At 40.9% G+C, this 18,855-nt stretch overlaps 1 pseudogene; it reads left to right on the top strand.

Annotated features, from left to right (window-relative positions):
• Window positions 1-994: 994 nt before the first annotated feature.
• The window catches only part of LOC116561689, a 27,042-nt pseudogene continuing 9,181 nt past the window's right edge, over window positions 995-18,855 (top strand).

Below are 18,855 nucleotides of genomic sequence, written 5' to 3'. Positions count from 1 at the left end.
TAATTCCATCGCCCCTCTATCTTTATTAGCAGATTCCTACCACATGGAAGAGTCTTCCCTTCTCTTCCATTTATTTATTATCTACTTGTATGTACCTAGGGTGCATTTGTAGATTTTTATTCTATTCAGGGGACGTAACACATCACCATCAATTAGTTTGTCACTCAAACTGTCCCAGACTTGGCCAGTGGGACCCCTGCTTCTCATGAGCCCTTGCTAACCACCTGGTAATGGGGCAGCTGGAGCCTTTCTTGCCCCAACACAAGCATCAGCCACATCTCTAAGGAACCCAGGTTACTTTTACTAAAGAACAATATTTACAAGCCAGAATTGAGTGCTGGGCATGCTCGCTGCTACTGGAAATGTTTGTATATACAGGGCGAAGACAGGAAATGTGTATGCATAAATGTAGACATAGACACACACTATCTATGTATCATTTCCATCTATCATCTATATCTATCTATCTATTTTTTAAATACTACACATGTGCGTTAAAAATCATGAGTTCACATTGATCTCTCTGATCCCAGTCCGACAGCAGGTGGTTTCCTCTCGGCTTACCCCACTCACATTATCCCCGGTACCACAGTCTGCTTACTTACTTTCTTATGAAAAGCTGCATCACTTCTAAGCCACACCTCTGTGTTTGCAGAGCCCAAGCGGGGTGCTCATGGTGCTCAGGGCCCCCCAGAGCCGCTGAGACTCACTCTCCTCTCCCTGCAGTATGCTAAGGTCATTCATGTGAAAAACGTTAAGTTCACTCATTTCATTCCGTTTTTATTCCTTTTGATATTTCTCTTTTTCTACACTTGTGGATTTTGTATTTGTTTATTCACTTTTAGACCGTGAAACATTAAGTTTGTTCTAAAAGTCAACTATAGAAAGGCAAACTGGGCAAGGGGCTGCTCCCCCATCCCTCCACCCAACCCCCAGGCATCCGATCTCATTGTTTCCGGTGTAGGGTACCTGAGCTCATGGAGCGGAGAGCTCAATGAGGCAACCAAAGCCTCACAGAGCCTGGCTTGCAGTCACCACCCCTGCACACAGCTGCACAAACGTCCCACAAGAAACCAGCAGAATACCTGCTCAGAGTCATAATGAATATTTCTTGTCTAAAGAAAAGGAGCTTTGTTTCACCTACATGAAGGTATGTTGCTGCATGAACCCCTTCTATTTTGCAACTGAACAAATTTCTTCTCAATTCCTTTCTCACATAACATTTCTTTTTCTACTATTGCATTAGCATTTATTACAAACTTCTTTAGTGGTCTAATTTATTTGTCAACACATTAGAACTTCCCAGAAAATTTGGAAATCCCTTCAGCATATTTGTATGAATCAGCACCTTGTTAAATATTTTAATATCTCTCTACTGAACTCCTGGAAAAAAAGTATTATTCATCGATGCTACCACAACAGGAAGAGTCCTTTTTCTGTGAAAGTCTGGCTAGAGTCTTCTGTGACTTAAGACACAGGCACAATTTCCTGTTGCCTACAAGACGGAACTCAAATTACTTTTCATGGCATTCAAATCTTTCTGCAACACAATCCCTGTCTGTTTCCTCCAATCTCACACCCACCATGGCTGACTTCTATGAATCGTCATTCCAGCCTCACACTAGACTGACACTCCCTGAGGAGTCTCTCTCCTTCTTGTACAAATGTGAAAGTCTTGCTCATCTCTTTAGTAGTTCCATCAAGAAAAATCACTGCACTGGGCTGTCCCTGGATGCCCAAGAGTTTCCCATGCTAAAGTCTGTCTTCACTGTTTTTCAGAAAAGCCTGTGCTGAGTTACAGCATCTACCAGACGACTCTCCTGCTCTCAGCCTCAGGCACTCCCTCTTTCTCTCAGCCTCTCCCCATGTCTCTGTCTGTCTTTCTCTCTCTGTCCACCTCTCTTTCTCCCTTCTCTATCTGTCTAGAAGATTACTCCTTCTTTAGATCAGGCAAACAATCCTAATTAGTTTTGTATCTCCAGTTCCCAGTATATGACAGGTACCCAAAAAAATGAGTCAATTCATTAATGTTCAAGGGTGGAGACTAGGATATATATTTTTAATTGGATTAAAGTGAAACGAAATGAACAGAAAGATGCTCTGCCAGGAAGTTAAACTTCATTCATCTGCATCAATTATCAAAATTACCCTAGAGTTTTTCCTACAGTCTGTGTGGTAATTCAATGTGAAATTTCAGCACAAGTATTTAAAAAATTATCAAAAAATATGCTTAGAACAACAAACTAAATTCCAGGGAAAGCCAAAAAAAGCCTCAATCAAATATAGATTTTTAAATTATTTTAGAAGTCATATTATCAAACCAGATATTAAAAGAAATAAACACAGCTTTAGTATTTTTAATTATTTAGTAATATTTTTATCTCATAACCCCAAGTTTAAATATAAATTTAAATATTAACTTCAAAAACAAAATTATATTTGTCTTTTAGGGAAAAAAAAGTAGCATTTTTAATTCCTTTTATGAGGTTAGCATAAGCCTAAAAGTGAAATCTAAGCATGACCCTGGAAACAGAATTGTGAAGCTCTGACATATAAAGGGCGTATAAGTCATCACTCCCAACCTTACAATAAGAAAATAACTTGACAAACGGAAAAAAAAAAAATCAATGACTTTTCTTAGAGCCGTCAGAGACTGAGATTACAGGGCAAAGTACCTCCTTGACATCTTGGAGACAGTTCTCACCTTCTCACCTAAAGGAGAAGCCACTGGAGAGATGAACTGGGAGGAACATGTAAACGGCCACTCTGGTGAATTGCTGGGGCTGAGCACACACACCAGTATCTGGGGTCTGCAGAAGCAGACACCTACTGTTATCACTTTCCACACAGATATCCTACCAGTTCTCACAACAGAAATCCATGGAAGATTCCTCATGGCTTCAGCAGAGAGAGAGGAAGAGTGATCTCGGTGAAATTCACCCAGAACCTTCTTTATAGCAAAAGCTTACTGTCCAGGAAGAAAGACTCTGTGAGAGCTTTATACCAGGTGGGAAGAATGCCCTCCCACTCTGGAACCTCTAGTCTTCTTGTCTTACCTATAGGCATACACACACACACACACACACACACACACACACACATGTATATAAAACAAAGCCAACACAGCAAGGGCCTTAAGGAAATAGACTGGGGGGCACTGCAGCCAAGGAGGTGAGTAGGAAACAGGAAAATCTGCACCACTGGTGAACACTGAGAGTGTGGAAGCTGGGGCTTCAAGAAACAGGCCAACAAAATGCTGAGATTTAATCCGGAGGATATGGAATGCTCCCTTCCCCAGCGCCTTACCCCCACACCAGCTGGGCTGGCCATAACAGTGGATTCCAGCTGAAGGAGCTCCAAGGTGCTCTGAAGAACAGAACCAAGTCAAGAGAGGAGGCAAAGACATGGACATTGGAGGATTTTAAAGTCTCCAGGAACTACGGCTGTAGCAGACACCTGGCTATCCTCACACTAAAAGTGCATGTCCCTCAGTTCCTGTGATGCAATACAATGCCTGGCTTTCAAAAGAATTTACCACAGGTGCCAAAAGGCTAGAGATGATTAATTATCAGGACCAGACACAGATACGATACACACATGGGAATTATCATACAAGGACTTTAAAATAAGTATGACTATGTCTGTAATCCCAGCACTTTGGGAGGCCAAGGCAGGGAGATTACCTGAGATTAGGAGTTCAAGACCGGCCTGGCCAACATGGTGAAACCCTTTCTCTGCTTAAAATACAAAAAATCAGCTGGGCGTGGTGGTACATGCCTATAATCCCAGCTACTCAGCAGGCTGAGGCAGGAGAATCCTTTGAACCTGGGAGGTGGAGGTTGCAGTGAGCCAAGATCATGCCACTGCACTCCAGCCTGGGTGACAGAGATGAGACTCTGTCTCAAAAACAAAACAAAACAAAAAATACAAAAAATCATTGAGACTGCAGATAGGTCAACAGACGCTTCCTAAATCAAAACATGTAGAAGAAAATAATGAAACATAGAGAACAGAATCCCCAAGACCTATGGGGCAAATTCAAAAGTATCACGGACACCTAAATGGAATACTAGGGGGGTGAGAAAGAACTAAGCAAAACAAATACTTGAATTAATAATTGCCAAAATCTTTCCATAGTGAATAACACACACCAAACCACAGACACACAATGTTAGAGAATGTGAAGCAACACACATATTAAAAACAAAAAAGAATCCACACACAGGCCTATCATATTCAAACCATAGTAAATTAAAGACAATGAGAAAATCTTGTTAAAGCAGAGAAGGGGAAATCTTAACTACAGAGAAAGGAGGGTAAGAATTGCAGTGTACTTCGCATTAGCACAAAATTGTTCAGGTGGGAAATAGAGTGAAATATTTAAACGGTTGAAAGTAAAAGAAATACCAACTTAAAATTCTATATGGAGCAAAGTTATCCTTCAAAATGGAGGAGAAGAAAGACTTTCTCTGACCTCAAAAACAGAGAAATCATCTCCAGTAGTCCTGTGCTCCAAAAAATGGCAGTAGTTCTTCAGGCAGCAAAATAGTATTAGAAACTTGCCTCTGCATGAAAAAAAGAACATTAGGGAAGGAATGAACAAAAAATAAGACTCAACTCCATGTTGTTTACGAGATTACATGTTAAATACAAGAATCAGATAGGGGTAAATTAATCACGACAGCTTGGTGTTAGTGGGTCTTATCGCATGAAAATGTGTGAAACCTCACTGAAGGAGAAGGGGGAAAGGTGCTGACCTAAGAAACTTTGGGAGTGAGCAGAGTCTGAAAGACTAAAAGCAAAATGGACTGCGTGTAAGTACTGTGCCCAAGTGGACAGGTTGTTTCCCGTGGGGACACAGGGTAACGATTCTGAAACTGCTGTGGATGTACCGAAATTGAACAGTGACGTGAACGGCTGGTGGCTGGGGGTGGGTGGAGCCAGGTTTCTCACTGCTAGAGAGAAGGCCACAGGAAAGGAAGGCAACACGGCGAGGAGAACCCACGTAGTAATGGATTAGAACTAAAAACACGTGAGCAGAGAAAGAATCCCAGAAGGTGTGAGACTGGCTCCAGGCCGCCTCACAGGAGAACTTGCAGTGTTGATGTGATAGCATCTGAATGTGGAATAAAGAAAAGCAGGAAACCTGAAAACCACACTTTGTCTTCATCATAACCGTGTCCACAGCAAGCTCTACACAGACAACAATTATTTTTAAAGTTAACTATTATCAGCATAAATACTTTAACCTTATGTGAGCCTCCTAATGGATTGTGGCTATTTTTTGTATTTTCAGTAGAGATGGGGTTTTACCATGTTGGCCAGGCTGGTCTCAAACTCCTGAACTCAAGTGATCCTCCCACCTCGGCCTCCAAAAGTGCTGGGATTGCAGGCAGTACTGTCCTTTCTGATCAGCCATCTAGAGCGTTTCCACTCCAGGCCTGGGAATCTTCTGGGTCTCCGATCTGCCTGCACCAGCCTGGTTCTTCATCATACGACAGGGCCCCTGAATTCTCTGCCAGGCGACACCAGGAAAGGATGTTCCTTGGGTCAAGTCTAGAGATAAGTGCAGGACATTTTCAGTCTCTGTTTGAAATCATGGCTTGAATTTCACAAACAAAGTCTTTGTCATCATTGCATGTGCTTCTATGGGACTCCTTAATGCTTCCAAAGTTTATGCCTCACCTCCCAAATACACTACAAGTTTATTGCAGAAAAGCTCCCACCCACTTCTGTTTCTGGATACGCCTGCAAGACAGGGCCAAAGATAGCATTTTAAACAGGGTAGCTGTTCCAGAATTCAACATCAGCTTCTTCATTTTATAGATCAGCCAGCTGAGAAAAGCTGAGAATTTAAAAGATCTAAGGTATGTGCCACTAAATGTCCATACAAAAATAAAAGAAAATATGATCATCTGAATAGTTCTGTTATAAAGACTTCATATTCAGAGACATTTAGAACCTCCGTTAAAGTTAAAGTTTGTTTTCCAGATGTTAGTCAGGAGACGAAGCCAGCTACAGCTGATAAACTTATGTTTTAGACAAGCACAGTTTTCTATTCCTTGTACGTTGATTAAAGGGTTTACATATTTGCAATTATTTTGAATATACATCAAGACAAGTGGTTTCCTGGGGTGCTAGCAATCTGAAGAGAAAGCAACATTTTTCACAGCAGGAATCTTTTCAGGGCTGTGTTCCCACCTGCTGTTCTAGTTTATGTATTCAGTGCATAATATCTCCAATGACAGATTTTATGTGTCTAAAAATAATGTATAAGTGTGAAAAGTAATAAAATATGGAAAAGAAACTTCAAATTTGTGCTGCAACCATAGCAGAACTTACTATGTAAAAGTAATATAATACCCTGAAAATTTAGCCATGCATTGATACGTACACAGCAGAAGTAGCCTTAATTACATAAAGTCAGATCAGAATAAAATATATGCCGGTCATTCTATATTAGCGTTTCATTTGACTTAAGTGTACCAGAAATCTTGCCTACCCTGCTGGGCTGCTGTGCTGGTTAGCATTCCACTGGAAAAATGTCTCTGAGGGTTTAAGGCATTTCCAAAAAAGTTTCTCATTTGTCTACAGGTGTGCATCCTTGAATCATTAGGCCCATTTTCACATTAGCAGAGAAAGAAGCCCAGAAGGAGTGAGACTGGATCCAGGCCGCCTCACAAGGGACCTCACAGTGTTGACCTGAGAGCATCTGAATGTGAAATAAAAAAAGAAAAGCAAGAAACCTGTGAAAACTACACTTCATCATACCTTGTCTACAGCAAGCTTTACACAGAGAACAACTTTTTTTTTTTTTTTTTTTTTTAGAGATGAGGTTTCACCATTTTGGTCAGGCTGGCCTCGAGCTCCTGACCTCGTGATCCACCCGCCTCGGCCTCCCAAAGTGCTGGGATTACAGGCGTGAACCACCTCGCCTGGTGAGAACAACTGTTTTTAAATTGAACTATTATCAACATAAATACTTTAACCTTATGTTGGGGGGAAATGAGGGAGGGACGAGGGGTTGGGGAGTTGGGGAGAGATAGCATGGGGAGAAATGCCAGATATAGGTGAAGGGGAGGAAGGCAGCAAATCACACTGCCATGCGTGTACCTATGCAACAATCTTGCATGTTCTTCACATGTACCCCAAAACCTAAAATGCAATAAAAAAAATACTTTAACCTTACATGAACCTCCTAAGGGATTGTAGACACTACTATTTTCTATTTACTATAAAACTTGGACCAACCCTAGTTTGCTTAGATCCTAAAACCAGACTAAAACCCAAATTTAAATATTGTTCTTAAAGATGACAACATTATAAAGAATATATACATATATTAGTTTGTAAATATAAGTATTAAGGCAAGTTATTCTCTCTCTCAATGAAGTTTGAGGTAGTTACGCACATATACATATATGTCCTTAAATGTACATACAGTGCCATAAATTTCATTAAGAATTTTATTTAATTCAATTCATATTGGAGTTTGTGAATCTATTTACTAATTTCTCTTCAAAAACTGCAAACAGCAGAAGTAAATTAATTGTCTACTAATGATCAAATAAGGTGATTTCACATAATTTCAGACTTTAAATTTTTTCCAAACAATTATACAGAAATTATCAAATCCGTTACTTACGTTTCCCAATTATTACCATTTTATTGCATTTGCTTTATCATTTTCTCTCCCTCTCTGAATGTTTAATAGTTCAGCATGTATTTCCTGCAAACAATTGAACATCATCACAGTGCAATCATAAAAATTAAGAAAGTAACACTAAAACAATTCTGCTACAAAACTAAAGCCATTTTCCTGATTTTTCTAATTGTTCCAGACTGTTGTTTATGGCAAAATAAAACCCAGGATCCAGCTGTCATGTCTCTGTAATCCGCGTAAGTCTGGAAGACTTTCTCCTTCTCTGTGTTTCACAGCCTTTGCAGAGCGCACAGGTTGGCAGAGCGCAGACCAGCAGCTTCCTCAGGTGTCTTTCTGTGGCACAGTCTGAGCACAAGCAGCATCGGATCCCTCTCGGCACATCACACCACCTGCAGTGGACTGGAGGAAATTTTCGTTCTGAGGTTAAAACACCTGTGTGGGAGCCGCTGGGACAGGGTTCCAGGGACACGCAGCTGGCCTTTGGGAAGGGATGCCTGGGTGCAATCGTCAGTGTAGGTTTTGTGCATAGTAAGGAAAATCCAGAGCTCCAATGGTGAACCTGCAACCATAGAGTTAAGTAGAGCTTTCTAAAGCTCAGTCTTGCTCTCTTTTTTTCTCTGCCTGCTTTGTATCCACCAAGTTGCTGGTGCTGTGATTAGTCTTATTATTTACGGTCTAACTGAAATGGAAATAGAAACTCATTTTAAACTGAAGGGAAAATGGTAAAATAGGCTCTTTCCTAATAAACCAAACTGCCATAGGAACCGCCTGACTGGAATTTTGGTCCTCGGCCGTCCTTGATTATCTATTGGTGCAAACAAAGCTTAGCCACATAAACAAGTTCCAATTTTGTGATAAGAATGATTTTGATCCCACTATCTTTGATAAAATGGTGAGTTAGTAGTGCTGTCTCATGGCTAAAATTCCAAAGTAAAAGCTACTGGGGCCAGATGTGGTGGCTTACACCTGTAATCCCAGCATTTGGGGAGGCTGAGGTGGGCAGGTCGTTTGAGGTCAGGAGTTCCAGATCAGCCTGGCCAACATGGAGAAACTCCGTGTACAGTGAAAATCCAAAATTAACTGGGCATGGTGGTGGGCACCTGTAATCCCAGATACTTGGAAGGCTGAGGCAGAAGAATTACTTGAACCTGGGAGGCAGAGGGTGCAGTGAGCCAAGATCACGCCACTGTACTCCGGCCTGGGTGACAAGACACTCTGTCTCAAAAAAAAAAAAAAAAAAGCTATTGGATATTTATGTGTGTGTGTGTGTGTACATGTGTATTATGTTGTATGTTATGTCTAGCATACTAACAAATGGTTTATAAGTAATGAGTACTCATAAATTAAGTCCACATGCTCTTTAAGTTCACACAGATTTAGTGCCCTTTGATAAATAAAAATTATTTTGAAATTATTGATATGATCCAAAAAATTGTGTTATTTTTCCCAAGTGCCTCCATGAAAATGAACACCGGTTTTCACTTCACGCCACACAGTAGTCATCTGACTTATCGTTCGGCCAACTGTCTGGTCTCTTTTGTGTCTAAGCAAATTGAGGTCATGAAGGGATATGAACAGCTAGGCTTCCATCCAGGAGATAACTGGTGAAAATTTCACTCCTCTAATGAGCCCCAGGTCAACACCCAAATTCAGCTTGAAGAATGTATAGAAGATGAACCTTTGCCCTTCAGAACTCCTTAAGAATGGGAGTGAACACAGATAAAAGGGGATTTGTCGCGTGGTGTAGCGCCCCTGTAATAGCTGCATTTCTACCCTACTGTAACTCTGCTTATCTTTAAGAAACCGGATGCCTGTGATAACAAAAATTCCCTTTGTAACCACACCAGCTGAAACTGGTTAGAGCCCAGACAGCCAAGCAAACCATTTCAAAAAGACCTCAGGCTTCATTACCATCTCATTTCCGGGCTAAGTGACACTCCCACCAGCACCATGACAGTTGACAATCCCCATGACAATGACTGGAGCAGCCATATAAGGACAAAAAGGAAGGCAGCACTGTGGCCGGGAAAGTTCACTTCCCATTTCTGGAAAAGACATGGATATTCTTCCCCTTCCTTTTAGTGTCCAACCCCTTCATTAAAGAAACCCTATATTTTAACCCCCTCATCCCATGCTGGTTGAGACGTTCATCTGTGAGCTGTGCTCCCACCTCAATTCCATGGCCGTCAAATAAAGCCTGTACTGCTTGACACTCACCTTTCTGTTTGTGCACTGGCTTTATGACACCAATCAAAGACAGACCTCCTATTGTGAGGGGCCAGCTTCGTCAGTAACATGAAGTTGATTAAGATCATCTATATGGCTCAATTAGCAAATAGAAATACAATTTTGAGTCCTTAATCACGGCCAGTCATAGTTTCTTCCACTTAACTGGCATAGCCCCTATTCACCATCCCCACAGTCCTATCTGTTCTGGTGTATGTGTCTTATTTACAAAGGTAGAAATAGAAATACAATTGTATGATGGAATTGCCCAGCACAATCATACATGGGTTGTGAGCCATGCATTGGACTCCAGAAGGCAACACAATGGAAGATGGAAAAGAAACATCAGCAGAAGGAAAGGAAGCGAAGCAGGGAGTCCCCTTGCACAGCTGCTGGGGAGGGGGAGCCGCCATTGTCCTGAAAATGGAAGTGCCTATGGAGACAATGGGAGCTGAGTCATTAGTCGCCAAATTAACACTTCAGGAATTCCTGATGGAATTTATACTCATATCATTTAGCGCTGTTTCAGTTAGGGTTTGAGCAATAATGAGTAGGATTCTGTAGCTATCATTGTAATTGAATACCTGTTAATAAAGAAGCAAAGCCTAGCATCTCTTTTATCTCAAATATGAATACTGGTTTTACAACAACCACATTTCACACATCCATAAACTGAAGATGCAGAAGTTTGCCAAGTGTCTTAACTTCTCATCTGGATGCTCTGGCTTATGCTCTCTTCATGTGAAACAGAGAAACTCTCAATATTTTTTCTAGCCTTTATGTTTTGATGTCTGAAATGGAAATACCACTTCTAGTTCTTAGTTATCCCAGAGATGTATCAGACAAATTGGATGATGTTGATAGTGTGCTCATTGGTTTCCAGAGAAAGATACTAGGTAAATCTATTAGCATTAACAGGGTCTCCCTAAGAAGTACTGTGATAAGTGGAAACATGAGAAATCCACTGTTTAAAATGGGAATGAAAGCCATTCTGGGAGTTCTTGGGTTTATGTGATAAATCAGTGTTAGCTGGAATAGGCTATGTAGTAAAGAAATGTTTCCTTTAACACATTTAGGATTTAATAATCACAGCAGGATGACATACTATAGCATTCAACATTTCAAATTGCTATGAAGGATTCTGAACTTTCTTGACCAACTATCTCTTTTAAGTATAAGAAGTATTATTATTGCACATAGTTGCCTAACAATAACAGTTTTACATGAGGTAAAATGTTTATCTAAAACGAAATCTAACATTAAAATAAGGCTTAATATTTATTTCTTATTTTAATTGAGGAAAACAGGGGATATTTACATTCTAATATCTTACCCTTATTTTACTTTAAGAAATGCATTTGAACTTTAATTAGGCAAATTCAGTTTGTATACACAAAAAACCTTACTAACCAAAAATAAATAAATAAATAAACTTTTTAATTTGTTGGTATGAGGCACTGTGAAGCCCATAGTAGCAATTTGAGTAGACACTACCTAGAAATAGATAAAATCCTGAAAGGAGACATATTTACCACCATCCTCATCACCGTCGCCATCATCAAATCACCATCACCACCGTTACCATGATTCTAATCACCACCAACATCACCATCACTACTGCCATCATCAAATCACCATCACCACCGTTACCATGATTCTTATCATCACCATCATCATCATCACTATTGCCATCATCACCACTATTGCCATCACAATTAGCAAAGAAAATATTTATATAGGGCTTACTTTGCACTGGCCCCATTTAAAATACTGTTGTATATTAACATAATGATCTTGTGACCTAGGTGCTATGATTATTCCCATTTTGCAGATGAGAAAACTAAAGAACAGAAAGAATAAATAACTGTTCTGCTTGAAAAAATCTTCATTCAAATCCAGGGCTTCTGGCTCTTGTCATTTCTAATAAAATATTTATTTAATATGAGGAAAGACAGTCTCCTTCACAGCACAATTTTGGAATCTACAAAGAACTTAAACTAATTTACAAAAAAAAAAAAAACCAACCCCATCAAAATCTAGGTGAAGGATATCAACAGACACTTCTCAGAAGAAAACATTTATGTGACCATCGAACATACGAAAAAATGCTCATCATCACTGGTCATTAGAGAAATGCAAATCAAAACCACATTGAGATACCATTTCATGCCAGTTAGAATGGCGATCATCAAAAAATCTGGAGGCAACAGATGTTGGAGAGGATGTGGAGAAATAGGAACACTTTTACACTGTTGGTGGGAGTGTAAATTAGTTCAACCATTGTGAAAGACAGTGTAGTGATTCCTCAAGGATCTAGAAATAGAAATTCCATTTGACCCAGCAATCCCATTACTGGGTATGTACCCAAAGGATTATAAATTGTTCTGTTATAAAAACACATGCACACATATGTTCATTTCAGCACTGTTTACAATAGCAAAGACGTGGAATCAACTGAAATGCCCATCAGTGATAGACTGGATAAAGAAAATGTGGCACATATACACCATGGAATACTATGCAGCCATGAAAAGGGATGAGTTCATGTCCTTTGCAGGGACATGGATGAAGCTGGAAAACATCATTCTCAGCACACTGACACAGGAACAGAAAACCAAACACCACATGTTCTCCCTCATAAGTGGGTGTTGAACAATGAGGACACATGGACACAGGGAGGGGAACATCACACACCAGGGCCTGTTGGGGGTGGCAGTGCTAGGGGAGGGATAGCAGGGTGTGGGGGGATTGGGGGGGGAATCACGTTAGGAGAAATACCTAATGTAGATGACAGGGGAATGGATGCAGCAAACCACCATGGCATGTATATACCTATGTAACAGTCCTGCAGGATCTGCACATGTACCCCAGAACTTCAAGTATAATAATAAAAAAGAAAAAGAAAGTGAGGTTTAGTCATTTAAAATGGCATACTTGCAATGCTTCGATAAAGAATCATTTCATTTTATTTTCATTTGAAGCCTGTATTCCTAAGTGCTATTTGAATTAGTATCCCGTAGAAAAGGTGTATTTTAAATTATATAAACAAAGCACTTCCAAAAAAGAAATTCTTAGTAAAATGCTTCCACAAAATATTTTTTCAATCAGACAGTAGTTACTTAAACATATTTTATAAATTCATGACCGTACTGTACGTACTGTATCTAAATAATTATCATATCAAATGCCAGAAGCCGAGGTAACTATCTGGAAAAGACTGATACATTTTTGTCAAGATGATTAACCTACATAGGAATGTATGTTCTTTATTCCACAATATGCCTACAAAATTTCACAAGAACAATACTAACACCAACAATATGAAGTGACTTATATAGGAAAGAAAATCATCAGGTTGACATCAGACTTTCAACAGTGATACTTTATGTCAAAGACAGTGGAGTCACATATTTAAGATGCTCAAGGCTGGGCATAATGGCTTACGCCTGTAATCCCAACACTTTGGGAGCCCGAGGTTGGTGGATCACCTGAGGTCAGGAGTTGGAGACCAGCCTGGCCAACATGGTGAAACATTGCCTCTACTAAACGTACAAAAATTAGCCAGGCGTGGGGGTGCACACCTGTAATCCCAGCTACTCAGGGGGCTGAAACAGGAGAATCTCTTGAGCCCAGGAGACGGAGGTTGCAGTGGGCCAAGATTGTGCCATTGCACTCCAGCCTGGGCCAAAAAACAAAACTCTGTCTCAGAAATTTAAAAAAAGATGCTCTAGAAAAGAAAATGTGAGAGAGTTTCACATACAGCTGAATTAACTTTCAAGAAGAAAGGGACATAAAAAGGAATGTGAACAGGCAAGAACTCAGAGAGTTTTGTTCCCATGGAATGTTCCCGAAGATTCTTTCTGATAACTCACTTCAGACACCCAAAATCACTGGAGAAACAATGGCACAAAGGCTGAAGGTGAGCATTAGATGCTATTTTACATTTGTTTATCTGTAGGTGGCCAGTGGATCATTGCTGTTCTCCTTTTATTGAAAGTCAACCATTTTCTGAGATTATATGTGAGGATTGTTAATTTTGTGCTGATTTTCCTAGGTACACAGAGTGCCCTTCTGATATTGTCAGCTCTTTTATTCCAAGAAAATTTTCATAAAATATATTTGTTTTCATCCATTGCTTGGATATTCTTTTCAGAAATTCTGAAATTTTACTTGAAATTATATATAATTACCTCTTTGCGCTGCAAAAAAAATGTTAAAATGAAAGGAATACTGTCTCCTCTTGATCATCTCTATTTTCCTTAAGTTCTATTCATAATACAGTTTGAGTTGTTCTTGTTCTAACACAAAGACTAGACAGACAGATGGCTCCACTCAACAGCGAGGAGAAGGTGAAACAGTTCCCTCCACTCCAGTGAGGCCTGAGATAAGGATGACACACTGCACCCTATTGAGTGACACGTGGGTCATGACACATTGACTTTTCATCACAAGGACAGCTAGGAATAAAGACCTGGAGCGGGGAGTGACAGCTCTGGCAGGGAACTGCATGAGGATGGCTTTTACATTTAGACCACACTCCTTCATATCTCTGCATGCATGCTGTCTACAATGGATCGTGAATCTGTGGGAATGACAAACTATGGGAATGATATGAACTCAATTCTCAGCCATCTGTAAGAAAAACACAACTTACATACTTACATAGCCAGGGAAAAATCCAAACCCCTTTCAAGTTATGGAAAGTAGTTATTTGAATCATGCATGTGCAGAGTTACTTCTTTTAAAAAATCAGAGTAATAGAATAAATGGATTTTATAGGATGGCATGAGCTAGGAGACAGGAGTCCAGAACAGTGTCAGGGAACTGAGCTGATTGGATTCAGTAATTCAGGGGCTAATGCAAAAGAGCAAGCAGCAAATGATAGGAGAATTTTAATCCAGAAGACAGCTGCGCATGTGAGCAGAGGTGTGTGTGGATCTATCTCACCTAAAAGAAAGCAAGCCCACTCAACCTGTGCCCCACTGCCCACAGGAACCCCTACCAAGTTCTATTTGTCTCCCCCAAACCCCTCTCTGAGCTGTGGGGAAGGAGGAAGCCCCTGGCTTCTCCCCTGGGGGCTTCCCACACTCAAAGTACCTCCTTGAGGAAGGGATTAGGAGCCTCCTCCAGCCCCTGAACAGGGGTACTCAGCACAGAGCTCACCCCCCTGAAAATGCTTTCTCAGTCACATGTTTCCACTAGAAACATGCAGAAAGCATCCTTCCGAATCCACTCACTTCTCCTCTAACCACACAAACAGCAAGAAGAAAGACAGGAAAAAATTGCCCACCAACCCAATTAACACAAAATAAATCTGTGGACTGTCAATCACATGTAAGGGGTGCCAAAAGCAACAAAGCCCAAGAACATTTCCATAAATCCTAAAGGGAGCCAAGGACATGCTAACAGGTGAGAAGAGGGGTACAGAGATTTCAGAAATTGTCAAGACCAAGCACAGTCAGGAGAGAACCACCCCAAGAAGGACCCACTGAAGGCAGCATCAGCTTAGATGAAAGTCCAAGGGCTGCAGGGAAGAGGAGGAAGGGGACACCTGAAGGCGGAGATCTGGCAGGTATCAGAAAGCAACGTAACAAGGCACCTTCTAAAAATCAGGGACTCTTGAGGGGTCTGAGTCTGGTTGGGTCCTCAGAGATAGCTGAAGCATCGCTGCACCCCGATGTTCCTCTGACCATATAGGTGCCCACAGGGACCTTCTGTAAGTTTAGCAAACAGAATCCGACGGCACACCCCATGACCAGAGAAAGTGTATTCCAGAGATGCAAAGGGGCATTAGGAAATCTGTTCTGTTATCCATATTAGTAGGTCTGAGAACAAAAAGTTGTCGGACAATCTCTATGGATATTGAAAACTCTTGACAAAACATGTCTATCCTTAATTTTAAAAAATTAAATATCAAATAAGGTATTGGATTTCACTTACTGTGAGTCAAAGGAAATACTTTCATTCAACTCAGAAAAAAGACAAGAATAGCCACTATCACTGTTAGTATCTACTGCAAATATTTGCTAAATCAACTAGACAAAAAAAGAAATTGGATCTCCAAAAGCTAGTAAAAACAAGTAAAATATATTAAGCTCTTTTTTGCAGGTTGCATTTATACATATATGATCCGACATAATCCACTGAAAAATTACTACAAAGGATAAAAAGTTAGTAAGCTCACAGGACAAAATGAAGTACAGAAATCAGTCATCCCTCTGTAATGGTCAACACGTCACCATCCAGGGACATAGAAACCAGCTGGAAAGTACAAGGAAAGAAAAGATACTGCTAGCAAGAATAGCAACCAAACGGAGAAGAAAATGCCTTGGAGTCCTCTTAACAGGAAAGGTAAAGCAAAAACAAATAAACAGAAGTTGATAAAAATCTGAAAGACACATAAGTAGATTTGAACATAAGGAACAGCATGCAGGCTGACCTCAGATATATTGTGGGTTCCATTCCAGACCCCTGCAAACATCACAGCAAAGCCAGTCACACAAGGGTTTTGTTTCCCAGTGCATTTAAAGTTGTGTTTATGGTATACTGCAGTCTATAAAGCAATGCAACAGCACTGTGCCTACAAAACAATGTACACACCCTAATTAAGTATTTTATTGATGCAAATGCTGGCATTCATCCCAGCGTTCAGCAAGTCCTAATCTTTTGTGGTGGAGATGCTTCGGCGTTGATGGCTGCTGAAGGTTGGGTGGCTGCGGAATTTTATTAAAATAAGGTGACAATGAAGTTTGCTACATTAATTGTGCCTTTGTGAAAGATTTCCCTGCAGCATGCAAGGCTTCCTGATAGCATTTTACCCACAGTAGGACTCCTTTCAAAGCTGGAGTCCATCTCTCAAAGCTCTCCGCCACTTCACCCAATTAAACTTACGTAGTATTTTAAATCTTTTGTTGTTAGTTCAACAATGTTCGCAACACCTTCACCAGGAGTACATTCCACTTAAGAAACCACGTTCTTAGCTCATCTGCAAGAAGCGATTTTTCATCCTTTCAAGTCTATCATGAGATTGCAGCAATTCAGTCCCCTCTTCAGGCCCCACTTCTCTCAGTTCTCACGCGATTTCCACACCTGCAATCACTTCCTCCACGGAAGGTCTGAACCCTGCAAAATCATCCAGGAGAACTGAAATAAACTTTTTGAAACTCCTGTGAATGTTCATATTTTGATCCCGACCCACAACTCCCAAACGTTTCTACTGGCGTCTAAAATGATGAATCCTTTCCTGGTTTCATCTTGCCCAGACCCATCAGATGAATCACTATTTACAGCAGCCTAATGAAATGTCTTTCTTTTTCTGCATGTATTCCTTTTTGACATTTTTTAAATGTATTTGTGTATTTATTAACAAATAATAATTTTACACATTTATGGAGCACATAGTGATGTTTGATACACATAAAATATGATGATCAGATCGGGGTAATTGTGTGTCCATCATCTGAGACATTTCGCAGTTCTGCATGTTGGAAAAGTTTAATATCCTCCTAGCTATTTGAAACTGTATAATGTGTTACTCTAGTCATCCTACAGTAGAATCAGACCCTAGAATTTATTCTTCCTATCAAACTGTAATCTCGTATCCTTTAGCAAATTTCTCCCTATCCCTCCCTTCTTCCTGCCCTTCCCAGCCGCTAGGTCCCTCTGTTCTACTTTTTACTTCTACAAGATAAACTTTTTAGAGCTTCCACACAGGAGTAAAGCACATGCAGCGTTTCAACCTTCTTTTCTAGCTTATTTCACTCCACATACTGTCCTCCAGTTTCATCCATGATGCAGAGAATGACAGGATTTTATTCTTTTTGTGGCCGAGTAGCACTCTGTGGTTATGTATACATTTCCTATATTTCTTAAATAATAATCCTCAAAAGTCGAAATGACTCCTTGATCCATGGGCTGCAGAATGGATGTTGGGTTAGCAGGCATGAAATCAGCATTAAAATATGGAGATCCAGAGCTCGTCCCTGGCGGGAATGTAAATGTGTGAAATCAGGATGAACATTGGTTGGGTTAATGTGGCAAGGTTGCAGATATTTACAACCTGTGGCTCAGAAATTCTACTTCCAGATGCCAAACACAGAAAATTCTTGCTTATGGGCTCTGGAATGAGGCAGGGAAAAGATCACAGCAGGAGAACTGCATCGTAGGAAAAGATGGGGGCAGGTGCAGAAAGGGTAGGGCAAATGAGCATTGCAGGGTATTCACAGGATGCATCCTACGCAGAAAACAAAATGAATTCCACAGAGCTAACTTTGTCTTGTCTTGAGTTGAAAAGAATTTGCATGTATGACACAAAGAAAAAGCAAAGAAAGATGATTTAGGGTTTTGGTGGTGTAGGAATGAGGAGAAAATGCGGGCGGACTCCACAATAAATAGGAATTGCCTGAAACCGGCTAGTGCGTGGGGTCCCACACAGTTGTACTCTTCCATCCTTATGCTCAGTCTGTAAGGATTTATGTATATTCAGTACTGTTAAAACAATCACACAAAAAGCCTGCTTTCTTCATCCCCTATTGAGCTCTGGGCATCTTGCTTGCTAAGGGCAGTGCTGAGAAGTGGCAGCCAGATCTGGGCCACTTGGTTCTGCATATCCCGCAGGGGTGGCCACTTTCTCTCCAGACTCTGTGGCATCAGTACCTTTGATCTCAGGGTCTCAGCCAACACCCCTACTGTATCCTCCACGACAGTCCCATGTGGTAGAAACCGTCATTACTGAGGCCCAATCACCTTAATCAAGGGCTAGGGCAGGCTGGCCCGGCGTCCAGGCTCGGCCACGTCTCTGTCCTTCACCCCTGGGCTGCAATCGCCTTAATCAAGGGCTAGGGCAGCCTGGCCCAGCGTCCAGGCTCGGTCACGTCTCTGCCCTTCACCCCTGGGCTGCAGTCGCCTTAATCAAGGGCCAGGGCAGGCTGGCCTGGCGTCCAGGCATGGCCACGTCTCTGCCCTTC

Source organism: Sapajus apella, unplaced genomic scaffold (genome assembly GCF_009761245.1).
Source record: "Sapajus apella isolate SASKATOON/1434 unplaced genomic scaffold, GSC_monkey_1.0 scaffold30, whole genome shotgun sequence".
Taxonomy (NCBI): domain Eukaryota; kingdom Metazoa; phylum Chordata; class Mammalia; order Primates; family Cebidae; genus Sapajus; species Sapajus apella.
The sequence above is the reverse complement of the archived record's forward strand: the minus strand, read 5'-3'. Positions and strand labels throughout refer to the sequence as shown.